We start from the raw sequence: 12,676 nt of genomic DNA on the forward strand, positions 1-12,676 counted from the left end.
TCGCCGCATTCAACCAGTACGTTTGTTCTCCATATATTATTTTGTGTACTATGGTAAGGCAGCCTTAGTCAAGGCTCTTTTATACTAATTCCCTTCATTTACTACTGAATTCTCTAATGCAAAGTATGATAATCTTACTAAGAATTTTTTGTCTGACAAGGTCATTCACAGTCTTAATGAATTAGACTTTATTAACTTACAGCAAGATGATAAGGCTAACAATACAATTATTATGAGTTTACATTTTTTAAAGCAAATTATAATGATTTAGCTCAGAGGTAGGCAATTTCAGTTCTGGAGTATCACAACCAGATCTGTTTTTCAGGATATCCACAAACAATATGCATGAGGTATATTTGCATGTTCTACCTCCATTGTATATAAATATATTACATGCATATTTCTTGTGGATAGGAGACTTAGCCAGATAGGTTATCTGTGTAGATTAGACCTGTTCAATAGCATGTCTAAACTTAGACAATTAAGACTTATCCAGCTAAGTTGTGATTTATCTGGGGATATTCACCTGCATAGCTATGCAGGTGAATATCTCTCTCTGGCAGGTGGCCGCTATGCAGGTAGGATATTCACCTGCATAGCTATGCAGGTGAATATCCCATCTAGATTAGCCAGATCAGTCTATCTAGCTAACTGAGATAAACAGCTATAGTTTGAATATCTACCCCACTGAATAAGTATAGTATTTAAAGTGTATACAGAGGATATCCTAAATATTTAGTTGATTTTCTGAGATAATACAAATCAACTTGACTTCTGCGATCATCTCAACAGGACTTATTATAATCAAGCTGGAATGCACAAGATGGGTAGCTTTTAGTTATTAAGTTCCACCTGTTATGGAACTCTTTGACTCAGGAGTTGTATAAGGACTCTAACTATAGAAAAACAGTAAAGACATGGTTATTTAAACAGACCTTTAACACTTAATAGAATTTGGTTCTATTGAATTCCTAAAAAATGGGATGTTTTAATCTATTTTATTGTATTTATTCTACTGAAGTTAATAATTCCATATTTTATCATGTATTATTGTTGATGCTGGTATTTGTTATAATTGTAGTTATTTGTCTAAATTATGATATGTAAGGATTTTAATGGTAAAGCACTTTGATTAATTTCTGAAAGGTGGTATAACAAATATATTAACTATAGAAAACTGCCCTTGACTAGGAGTGTGCTGTCATTTGAAATAGCATAAGAAATGTCTCCTATTTCATTTTGTTTTATTTTCAAAATAAAATGAAAGTAAAATAAGCAAAATGTTATCATTTTGAAGCCGCCACCATTGCCACTGCCACTGTCACCACCATCTTATAAAACATCCACCCAGTCTGGATCCATCTTCCCACAAACCTGTGAAAATAAAAGGCCTCCCAGACCCATCCAACTGCCTTTCAGCTCTCCAACCTCTTCCTACCCTTTGGGTCTCTTCCATGAGCTGGATCGATCCCCAGTTTCTCTTTTCTCAGAACTTTAGTTTTTCAAAATGACAGTCGATCAACACAAATCTTGCCATACAGCATAATGATGCCAGCCTTGAATTGATCAGTGGCCATTTGGAAAAACTTGTGCTGGGTTCATGCTGGCGTATGGAACAACCCCTAAAGGGGTAAGGAAGAGTTGGAGGGGTCCATGTGTTAGGATTGTGAGGTATCAGATGGTGTGTGATCCCTGGGCCAAAGTGAGAGGTGTACCACCCACGGGGAGGAGCCCCGTGAGCCTCACTGTCGGGAGGCTAGGTCTCAGCTAAGGAAGGCACAGAATGAATAGAGTCTTTATTAAAGAGATAGAAGCACTACCCAAGGTGTGGGGGGGTGCCAGAGAGAGATGGTCACATAGGCCCTGAGACACAGGGTCAATGGGATAGGTAGTGCCCTGAGGGAATACCTCTGTAGCGCTGGTAGTAGTTCATGAAGAGGGTACAACAGAGAAGTCTCTTGTAGAGATGGCAGTGGCCCGCAAAGTGGGGTACACCGAAGAGGCCTTGACAGAGATGGTAGTGGCCCGCGGGGCGGGGTAAACCAATGAGTTCCTCGGTAGAGATGGTAAAGCCTGCAGAGTAGGATATGCAGTTGAAGTCCTCAGAAGAGGTGATAGTGGCCTGCAGAGCGAGGAGTACTGTCAAAGCCCAAGGTGGAAGTGGTAATGGCCCGCAGCACGGGGTACACCGGTGAGGGTCCTCGGTCAGTCTAGTAGCAGTCTGCAAGGCGAGAAGTGCCTGTGAGATCCTTGATAGCGTAGTAGAGCCGTCACTTCGGTCGGAACTCTCAGTAGCGAAGGTAATGGCCCACAGCGCGGGGTACACCTGATAGGCACTTGGTAGGTGATCCACAGGGCGGAGTACTCACAAAAGAGTAAGTTGGTTCCAGGAAGCCCCAGGGAACAGAACAGACGGAGTTCCAGGTGTCAGGCCCACCGAGGAGCAGATAGCCAGGACGAGAGAGAGGCCCCCAAGGAGCAGGTACCTGAGTCGTCCACATCGGAACTGGAATCTGGAACACAGGGTCCTCAGGAAGCGAGGCAAAAATAGCAAGGATGAGACTCTTTGCCAAATCATCTTCAGAGAGGGCCAGCAAGTTTAAATATACACAGATCCTGATGACATCGGGAGGGGACGCCACTGAGGTTCCTGCCATGACGTGGATAAGAATGGCCTTTGAGCGCGCGCGCATGCCTAGAGGGACCTGATGGCAAGATGGCGGTCGGCGGCATCCGTGCCGACCTGGGAGGCCTGGAAGCAGTAAGTAGGTCATAGGTAGCTAGCAGAGGCTGTCAATCTACCCCATGGAGTCAGGGAAGTGAAGAAAGGTGAGCAGAAGTAGTCACAGCAGTCTGCCACCGACGGGCTTAACACCATGGTGCTGCAGGGAGCATTTTATGTTGCTTAGCTGGGCAAGAGGAGGAGATAGTTTCTATTTTGTTTTTCCGTTTATTTCATTTTGGATAAATGAAACAAATAGAATTAAAAATAAATTAAACAACAAAATTAAAAACAAAACAAAATACAAATGTTTCCAGGTCACATGTTATAAATTTTATGGTCCTATGTAATATTCCTTTTTTAAAGTAAAATAATTGATTGGATAGTATCCCTTCAATTATAGGAAATACTTGATAGTAACAACTTCTAAGATCTCTTTCAATCTGGATTTAGATTGGGTCATAGCTCAGAAACTGCTTAGTAGCTTTAATTTTTTAATTTATTGTTTTAATTTATTTTTTTTTATTTCTAGTCTGCCTTTTCCAGGGAAAGTCCTATGTGGAAAAGAGCAGTCATAAATTACAATAACTAAAATATAATAAACATAAAAATATAGATATCTGCCAGTAGCCAAGCTATTCTTCTTTCAGAAAGCTATTAAAGTCTTGGCCCAATTCTAAAGTATTTCCATAAGTCGAAGTGTTCTAAACTTATTTAAATTCCAGGTAATTGGTTGAGCAATTCTTGTGGATTGGATTGACTTGACCTTATTGTACAGTACTTCTGGATATCTGTCTTTGCATATTAAGGTGAATTTTAAAAGACTTGCAAGTGCCAAAGCTGGGAGATATGTGCACATTCAGACCGATGCACGCTGAGGGGATTTTATAAGCCCTGTGTGTATGCGCGTATCTTCCACTACACGCACAAGTGAAAAGTTATTTAAAAGGGGCAGGGCATTGGCATGGTCTGAGCAGGGCATGGGGATGTCAGAGAACGACCAAGAGATGTGCGCGTAAATACAAGAACAGGCGCACGCCGCAGTCCTCGTCGCATAACTTTACTACTGCTATGGATGGTGTGCAAGTAATAAAATAAAAAGATCTAAGCTAATCAGTGGGATTTTAAGGTTCGGGGCTAACAGGGGAAAAGGGAGACCATTAAACTAGGGGGCTTAGGAAGTCCTATCTCTTGCCTGGGCAAACTGGGAATAAAGTGGAGGAACTGGCAATGCATGGTTGCATGCCCCTTTTAAAATCCTCCCACTTACGTGGAGGAAGTGGGATTTGCACGCACATGTGCGTGTGCTCAGCCTATTTTAAAACGTGCACATATACGTGCACATGTTATAAAATAGCTGCGTCCATGGGCGTGAGCCAGCAAATCGCACACATGTGCGCCCACATGCCTGTTTAAAAGTTACTGTCCCCCATTAGTATCTGTATTTGTTAGGGATGTAAATTCATTTTAAAGAAATGATACAACAAAACAAAAAAAAAAAGTCAATTTTAGGTTTGCCCTCAAATTAAAAATGGCCTTGCACAAATGTACCAAAAAATTATAACATTTTTATTTCATTAAAAATATGTGACTTCCCCTACCCTTGTGGGCCCCTGCCACTGATTCCCAGGGCTTCCCTGAGGGTCTCCCACCCCGAAAGGAAAGCTGCAGGCCCTGCCTTTCCAGCGGGTCTGAGCCAAGCCCAGCCCAGTTGGAGCATCTCAAGCCTTTCCAAACAAACTCTCCAAAAAATTAGCCAGGAAGAGAAAATTCATGACCTCCATTTACTCCTTCCCTGGGGACCCTGAAGAAGGAAAGGAGCAGGGATGATGTCCATTCATTCCTCTCCTACCACAGTGCTTCTAAATATTGTGCAGGTGGCCCTGAGGCTTGTGCCAAAGTGACGTCACTTTGACAGTAGCATGGGATCTACTTAGCGTTTGGGTACTTGCCAGGTATTTGTAGCCTGGATTGGTCACTGTTGGAAACAGGATGCTGGGCTTGATGGACCCTTGGTCTGACCCAGTATGGCAATTATGTTTTGATGTTCTTATGTTCTTAACTGCATCAAGGCTGTTGGAACCATTTCTAAAAGCATCATGGTGAGGCAGGAGCATAATACACCCCACAGCTGGACTCTGCAACCTTTTTGGGGAGGGGACATTGGGAGGGAAGTTTGATTTTTTTGTTTGTTTTCTTCTTTTTTAATGTTTATTTTGGTTCAGGAAATCAACAGATCCTAAATAAACATTAAATGGCCCCTCCTTTACATATTTCATATTCCCTTGTAAGCTTGGGACCCCCCACCCCACTAACATAGGAGAAACATGCTGATGGTCTAGTGACCTGAACCCGTATCCCCCTTCCTTAAGACAAGGTACCCTGGTGGTCCATTAGCAGCCTGGAGTGCCCTCTAGCTCTGGGCTGATTGATGCCATTTTGCAAAATGGTGCTGGCTTTTTCCCCATCATGTGATGGGGCAAAAGGACTACCAGAGGATGTGCAGTATGTAAAGGTGAGTGTCTAGGGGGTCCTGCTACTGGGGAGGGGGGGGAGTGTTTGCATCTGAACAAGATCCTTGATTGGGAGACTACTTTTGTACAAAGAGGAGGAGTTTGGGAAGGGGGCATGGCATCGCGTGTGTCTATAAATGCTATTTTCTTTTATTTTTTGAGGCTGAACCACCTTTAGAGGTGGTGGGGGTGGCTGGTGGTCTAAACAGAGCCCCGATGGAGATGTTTGCAATTGGGTGGGGCTGATTCGGGGCCACTGGAAGCCCTTTAAGAAGCATCCCAGAGACATTAGGATGTGCAAACTGGGAATGAACTGGTGAAACTGGCAATGGCATGGATGCATGCCCCTTTTAAAATTTCCCCTCTTACGTGGTAGAAGAGGGATTTGCAGGCACATGTACTGATGCCCCCAACATAAGTTATCTGCACCTCCTGAATTTTGGTTAAAATAACGTGGCTAGCTGTTTTTTTGAGGCAAGGCATATTATTTTATTAACATAAATTTGGCTACTAATAAGCGGCTTTGCATGCAGTGTATATTGAAAGGCATTCTGAAGTTAAAATAGTTGGGGCACAAAATCTGGCATTTTCCAGTGCTGTATGACATCTCTGGAAATCCTTTCCAAGATTACCTTGTTTAACTACTGGTACTTTACACTTTAAAACATTAATGAAGACCTAGATTTTTAATTAGGATTTCAATTACATTTCTGTTCCCTGGATGGTTTTATTTAGTTATAGATTGCTGGTTATATTAATGCTATTTTATTTTATTAATTTAATTATCAGGGTTTTTGTAATTAGGCTGTTATCTTCTGTTTGTAATTTATATCAAAGTTTTTTATTACATTTTTTGCTGCTTTGAATTTATTGGAAAGCTAGGCTATAAATTGGAAATTAATAAATTAATAAATAAATCAATAAAATGAGCTCCCTTGGTGTGATACTTTCTTATTTAACTGAAGACCAGTTGAGTCTCCACCATGCTACTCCCTTCTCAGCATTTCAACATTTTATTTGACTACTTCAGTATTCTGTTGGATGATCATCTTGGTGTTCTTTTATGCATTAATGACCACCCTTTCCATTGCACTGAGCCCCTTTGGGAGATGAGGAGCCATGTAAATGGAGATAAACCATCAGATAAAAGTTACTTCAACACTGGAAGGACTGATGTGGTGCCTGGGAGTTGGCTGGAGCTCTGTCTGGTGATCTTCTAGTTCCTCAACTGAAGCATCCTAAAGTGGTTGTAACTATGGCTGAACTGGGTAGTCGTTTTCTTCTCCTGATTTTTTTCTGTTTCAGGCTCCTTCTTCTCTTTCTCCTTTTATTCTATCAGCTCCACACAGGGAGGTTAATTTCATTGTCCTTTTCTTCCATCTAAAAGGTTGCTGAATATCCAATATTTTCTGGGCCATCATCCCATTCTTCTCTTGCAATCTCCGCTGCTTGACTTGTTCAATAGATCCCTGGAAACGAGAGTGGTGCCGAGTGTTTGGAGAAGAGCGACGGTGGTCCCGCTTAACAAGAGTGGGAGCAGAGAGGAGGCTGGTAACTACAGGCTGGTTAGCCTCACCTCGGTGGTGGGAAAAGTATTAGAGTCGCTGCTGAACGAAAGAATAGTGAAATATCTACAAGCAGCAGAATTGCTGGATCAGAGGCAGCATGGTTTCACCAAGGGAAGGTCCTGTCAGACGAATCTGATAGACTTTTTTGATTGGGTGACTAAGAAATTGGATCGAGGAAGAGTGCTTGATGTCATCTACTTGGATATTAGCAAAGCTTTTGATATGGTCCCACACAGGAGGCTTGTGAATGAAATGAGAAGCTTGGGGGTGAGTGCCAAGGTGGTGGTAAAGATAGCAAACTGGTTGAAGGACAGAAGACAATGTGTGATGGTAAATGGAACTTACTCAGAAGAGAGAGCGGTGATGAGTGGAGTGCCGCAAGGGTTGGTGTTGGGACCGGTCCTGTTCAATATCTTCGTCAGCGACATCACGGACGGGATAGAAGTTAAGGTTTGTCTATTTGCGGATGATACTAAGATCTGCAATAGAGTGGACATGTCGGAAGGAGTGGAGAGAATGAGACGGGATTTAAGGAAGCTGGAAGACTGGTTGAAGATATGGTAGCTGAGATTCAATGCCAAGAAGTGCAGAGTCATGCATATGGGATGTGGAATTCCGAAAGAAAAGTATTCAATGGGGGGTGAAGGGCTGATGTGCATGGAGCAGGAGAGAGACCTTGGGGTGATAGTGTCTAATGATCTGAAGTCAGCGAAACAATGCGACAAGGCGATAGCTAAAGCCAGAAGAATGCTAGGCTGCATAGAGAGAGGAATAACGAGAAAGAAAAGGGAAGTGATTATCCTCTTGTACAGGTCCTTGGTGAGGCCTCACCTGGAGTACTGTGTTCAGTTCTGGAGACCATATCTCAGAAGGATAGAGACAGGATGGAGGTGGTCCAGAGAATGGCAACCAAAAAGGTGGAAGGTCTTCATAGAATGACTTATGAGGAGAGATTGAAGAATCTAAATATATATACCTTGGAGGAAAGGAGGAACAGGGGTGATATGATACAGTCTTTCAGATAATTGAAAGGTTTTAATTATTCAAAGTCAATGACAAACATTTTCCATTGAAAAAAAATCAGCAGAACCAGGGGTCATGATTTAAAACTCCAGGGAGGAAGACTCAGAACCAATGTCAGGAAGTATTTCTTCACGGAGAGAGTTGTGGATGCCTGGAACACCCTTCCAGAAGAAGTGGTATCGACCAAAACTGTGAAGGATTTCAAAAGGGTGTGGGATAAACACTGTGGATCCATAAAGTCTTGAGGATGTGAATGAAATGAAGAGAAGAGACATGGGGGTGGCTTACGGGAATGATGGCTACTATCCTTATTCAATAAACATGCACACAGTTAATGTGACTCCAACATTGCTCTATGCTTCAACGGCAAGAGGAAATGTGGGAAAAAGGATCTGCATTCACAAATAAGCGTGGGAGTAGCTTGCTTGTTACGGCGGTTATTACCCCAAACCAAATTAGCCTGATACTTCACTTTCAATGCATATCCAAGCAGCTCTCTGCTTCAATGGCAGGGGGGAATGAAGAAAAGAGAATCTATATTCAAACAACCAACAAGGACTAAATTGCACAGGCTGGAAAAACAAATAAGCGTGGGAGTAGCTTGCTTGTTACAGCAGTTACTACCCCGAACCAATCAAGCTTGATACTTCACTTTGAAATGTTTCATTTATAATTCAAATTTCTAATATGTTTGAATGTTGTGTAGTACTGTTCATTGATAATTTGTATTTATTTATTCTTTTATTATTATTATTTATGAATTGTAAGTATTTTGTAAACCGTTGTGATGGAATATTTTCTTAATAACGGTATATAAAACCTGATAAATACATAAATAAAATAATAAATTATCATCCATCTGTGGATCAATAACTTCACTACAAAAGCATTCAAGCAGTAAAAATAGAATTTCAGACTCTGGGGATGCAGCTTGGACACACGACAAAGTCCATTGCTGTTCAGAAGTGTTACTTGTTCACAGAAACAGATTAGAAAGGCTAAGCCATATAGATAACTTAAATACATGACTCAAAACCTGATGTAAATAAGAAGGTTTTGGATATTTGAGTAAAATGGCAGGAAAAAAGATCCTAAGTGAGAAATTCAGATCATTTGTCATCAGATATTTAAAACAAAATATAGGGGTGGCAGATGGAAGCCAATGAAAATGGAATGTTGCCCCCAACAAATACAAGAAATGGGTGGAAAAATTAATGAAATTAAAAGCTCAATAATCCAGTCTTAAGCAAAAGGCCAGGAAAGACGACCAGAAAGAACAGCAAGCCAAGGGAGAAAAGCTGGAAAGCTATAAGCACAAATACTTGTAGTATGATTATCTGAGTGATACCGACCTGGTACTCACAAATGGACATACTATCACTAAAGTCTGAGTAGGTACCCATCTGTGCACTAGTGATCATCCAAAGATATGGCTTGATATAAAAATCAGGATGGAGAGAAGTCACAAAAAGAACAAAGTCCTGGATTAAAAAAAAACAAACAGAATTTAGGAGTTAGAAGATTGGGAGTAGGTGGATGTAGTGGAACAACAGTGGGCCAAATTAAAGCAACACATCTTTATATAAGAAAGATAAATATAAGTAAAAAAGAAAAGAAAACCAATATGGTTTTGCAAAATAATGGTTGAAAAATTAAAAACAAAAGGATCAACATGCAAAAATTGCAAAGAAAAACAGAGGTACCCAGGAACAGTATCTAGTGACACTGAAAGAGTGAGAAATAAATCAGAATAGTAAAAGATCAAGTGGAAGACAGGATCTCTATAGAGGTAAAGCAAGGAGACAAAACATTTTCCAGATATGTCATAAAAAATAGGAAGACCAAGGGTAGTAGGATTGAAAGGAGATGAGTAATTTGTAGAGAAAGATGAGGAAATAGCAATAATATTAAACAAATAATTCAGTTCTATGTTTATTAAAGAAGGCTATGGAGGAGGGACCATTGCTGTTTGGCAAAAGAACAGATGGAAGTTGCATAGATAAAACTAGTAAAAGTGAGAGAGGACAAGGCCATAGTGTCTGATGTGATACATCCCAGGATGATAAGGGAGCTCAGAGAGGTGCTAGAAGGTCCAAGGAAGGACTTTGAGATAGATCCTTTGAGATAGGAGAAAGCAAAGAAGAGGCTTGAAACTATAAGCTGGTTGGCCTTTCCTCGGTGGTAGGAAAACTAATGAAGTAAAGGATAGGGAGGAAAGGATAGGAACTATCTACAAGGTTCCAGGATCCAAGGCAACATGGTTTTACATCAAGGAAGAATATCAAGGAAGAATATTCAATGTGTTTTATTTGGATTTCAGCAAAGCTTTCAATATGGTCTCACATAGAAAGCTAATGAATAAAATGAGAAGCCTGGGAGTAGGTCTCAAGTTGGTGGAATGGCTTACAAATTAGTCGATTGACAAATGACAACATGTAATGGTATATGGAACCTGCTCTGAAGAAAGAATAGTGATAAGTGGAGTGCCACAAGTTTCAGTTTTGGACCCAGAGGTGGATTGCAGGCTAACATCCACCCATGGGATTATTTTCAAAACTGGCACACAGGGATATCTGTGACTCACTCACAAAGAGGTTGCAATCAAGGCCAGAGGTAGCTAATTAGAAAAAGAGAGGCCATGGGCCATTACTGGAGCAGAGGCCAGCGATGGTAGAAGAAAGAGAAGAAATGCTGCACGCTGTCACCAGAGCGCAGACTAGCAGCAGCCAAAGAAAGAGAAGAGAGCCCACAGGCTATCACTGAAACCCAGTTCGCAGCAGCCAAAGAAGAAAGAAAGAGGCTGCAGGCCACTGCTGAAGCTAGACTGGCAGTGGGCAAATTAAAAAATGAGAAGCCATGGGCCACCGCCAGAGGCCAGGCTGGCAGTGGCTGAATGAGAAAAAGAGAGGCCCTGGCCAGTGATGGCTGAAGAAAGAGAAGAAATGCTACAGGTCACCACCAGAGCCCAGGCCAGTGAGAAGAGGCACAATTGGAGAGAGAGAATGGGAGCTTACTTTTGTGTGCGTGAGAATGATGGATTCTGCTTTTTTGTGTGAGAAGGAGCCTTATTTTGTAGAGATGTGAATCGGGTGCCGGAATCATTTCCAGTTTTGTTATCGTGGAACCGCAGGAAATGTCGTATGCCCCGCGGTTTGTAAATTTTTTTTTGACGATTTTCACGAAGCACGTTAGTGCGCACTAACGGGCCTTACTGCACACTACCGATGAGTTAGTGTGCACTAACCGGCCTTACTGTGCACTACTGTAATTGTTGATAGTGCACACTAACTCATCGGTAGTGTGCGTTAAAGCCCGTTACTGCGCACTACTGAAAAAGTAACAATTGAGAAAGTGTTCGTTAGCTAGAGGTATAGTTCTGCATCCGCATTGGCTGTCTCCACCTTGGAGACAGCCAGTGGGAAAGTAGAACCATAACCATAACCATATTTATGTATTATTTATGTATTATTTCTTAACTATTAATTTGTTATATGTACAACGTTACTTCTTCCCTTAGTTATTTATATACTAGTTCATAATTATTACTACCTTGTTCTATGTACAACGCTCTGACGTTTTGTTTTTGTTTTCCTGTAAACCGACGCGGTATATAAAAACCAATAAATAAATAAATAACTGTAACTGCTTGCGGTTAGTGTGCACTAATGGCGAGGTAGTGCGCATTAATGGTAGATTAGTGCGCACTACCCTGTGCATGCTCAATGGCGCTCCCTGCAGCCATTTTGCTACTTCACCGCGCAGTATAAGCAGAGCAGCCAGAGACAAATCGTGACAGCACGCACTTAGAGAGGAGACTGAGAGACTCATTGCTAATTTGACTGCAGTGCATTCTGATGTTTAAATTTAACCACTGTAAGTATAATAACTATAAGTACTAGTACTAGTAGCTTTTTTTTTTAGTTTTTCTATATATTAATGTTTTGAAGCTCAGGTTGCAAGTTTCTTTTCTTAAATGTTTTGTTTCACTAAAGTAGCATAAATAATTAAATATTAATAAATATTAATTGAAGACAAGTACTTTATTTCATTTTATGTAAAGTTTCTTTAGAGGAAAAAAAAGTTTAATACAGAAAGTACTTCATTTTATTTTATGCTACTCTAGTGAAAAAAAAGTTTAACACAGGAACTGCAAACTTGGGCACAGTTTTCTCACCAATTTTCTCTGCGTGGCCCATCTGAGTTTCTGAACAGACAGCTGTCCTTCAGAGATGGGGGACTGCCTGGCCCTTCAACCCCCCTCTCCTCCCCCATATACCAGCCAGTAAATGGTGTGGGTGTGGGGGGGGGGAGGGATGTGAAGGGTGAGACAGCCCCCTGCATTCAGGTATGAGCTTCTGAACAAACAGCTGTCCTTCAGAGATGGGGGACTGCCTGGCCCTTCACCCCCTCCCCTCCCCCATATACCAGCCAGTGAATGGTGTGGGTATGGGGGGGGGAGGGATGTGAAGGGTGAGATAGCCCCCTGCATTCAGTTTTGAGCTTCTGAACAGACAGCTGCCCTAAAGCACATACTTTTATTTTCATTTTCTTTTTTATTTTCTCATTGTAGAATGGAACGTGACACCCACTCCCCCCCCCCCCCACCGTCCTCCTCTAGTGGCAAATTCATGAAGTGGACCTCCTAGCCGGCTAATTCTCCTGGATGAGAGGAACTTGTACACCCCCCTCAGGCAGCAGACCTAACCTGGAAAGGGAATCTGCTGCCTGGGCTTCTCTCCATGAGGAGTTTTGCCAGTGGGCCTCTTACCCCTGTGAGATCGAAGATATCAAGAAGAAAGGTGAGAGATAATAATGTCGGTCATATTATTATTTATTTATTTATTTGTCGT

Source organism: Rhinatrema bivittatum, chromosome 1 (assembly GCF_901001135.1).
Source record: "Rhinatrema bivittatum chromosome 1, aRhiBiv1.1, whole genome shotgun sequence".
Classification (NCBI taxonomy): domain Eukaryota; kingdom Metazoa; phylum Chordata; class Amphibia; order Gymnophiona; family Rhinatrematidae; genus Rhinatrema; species Rhinatrema bivittatum.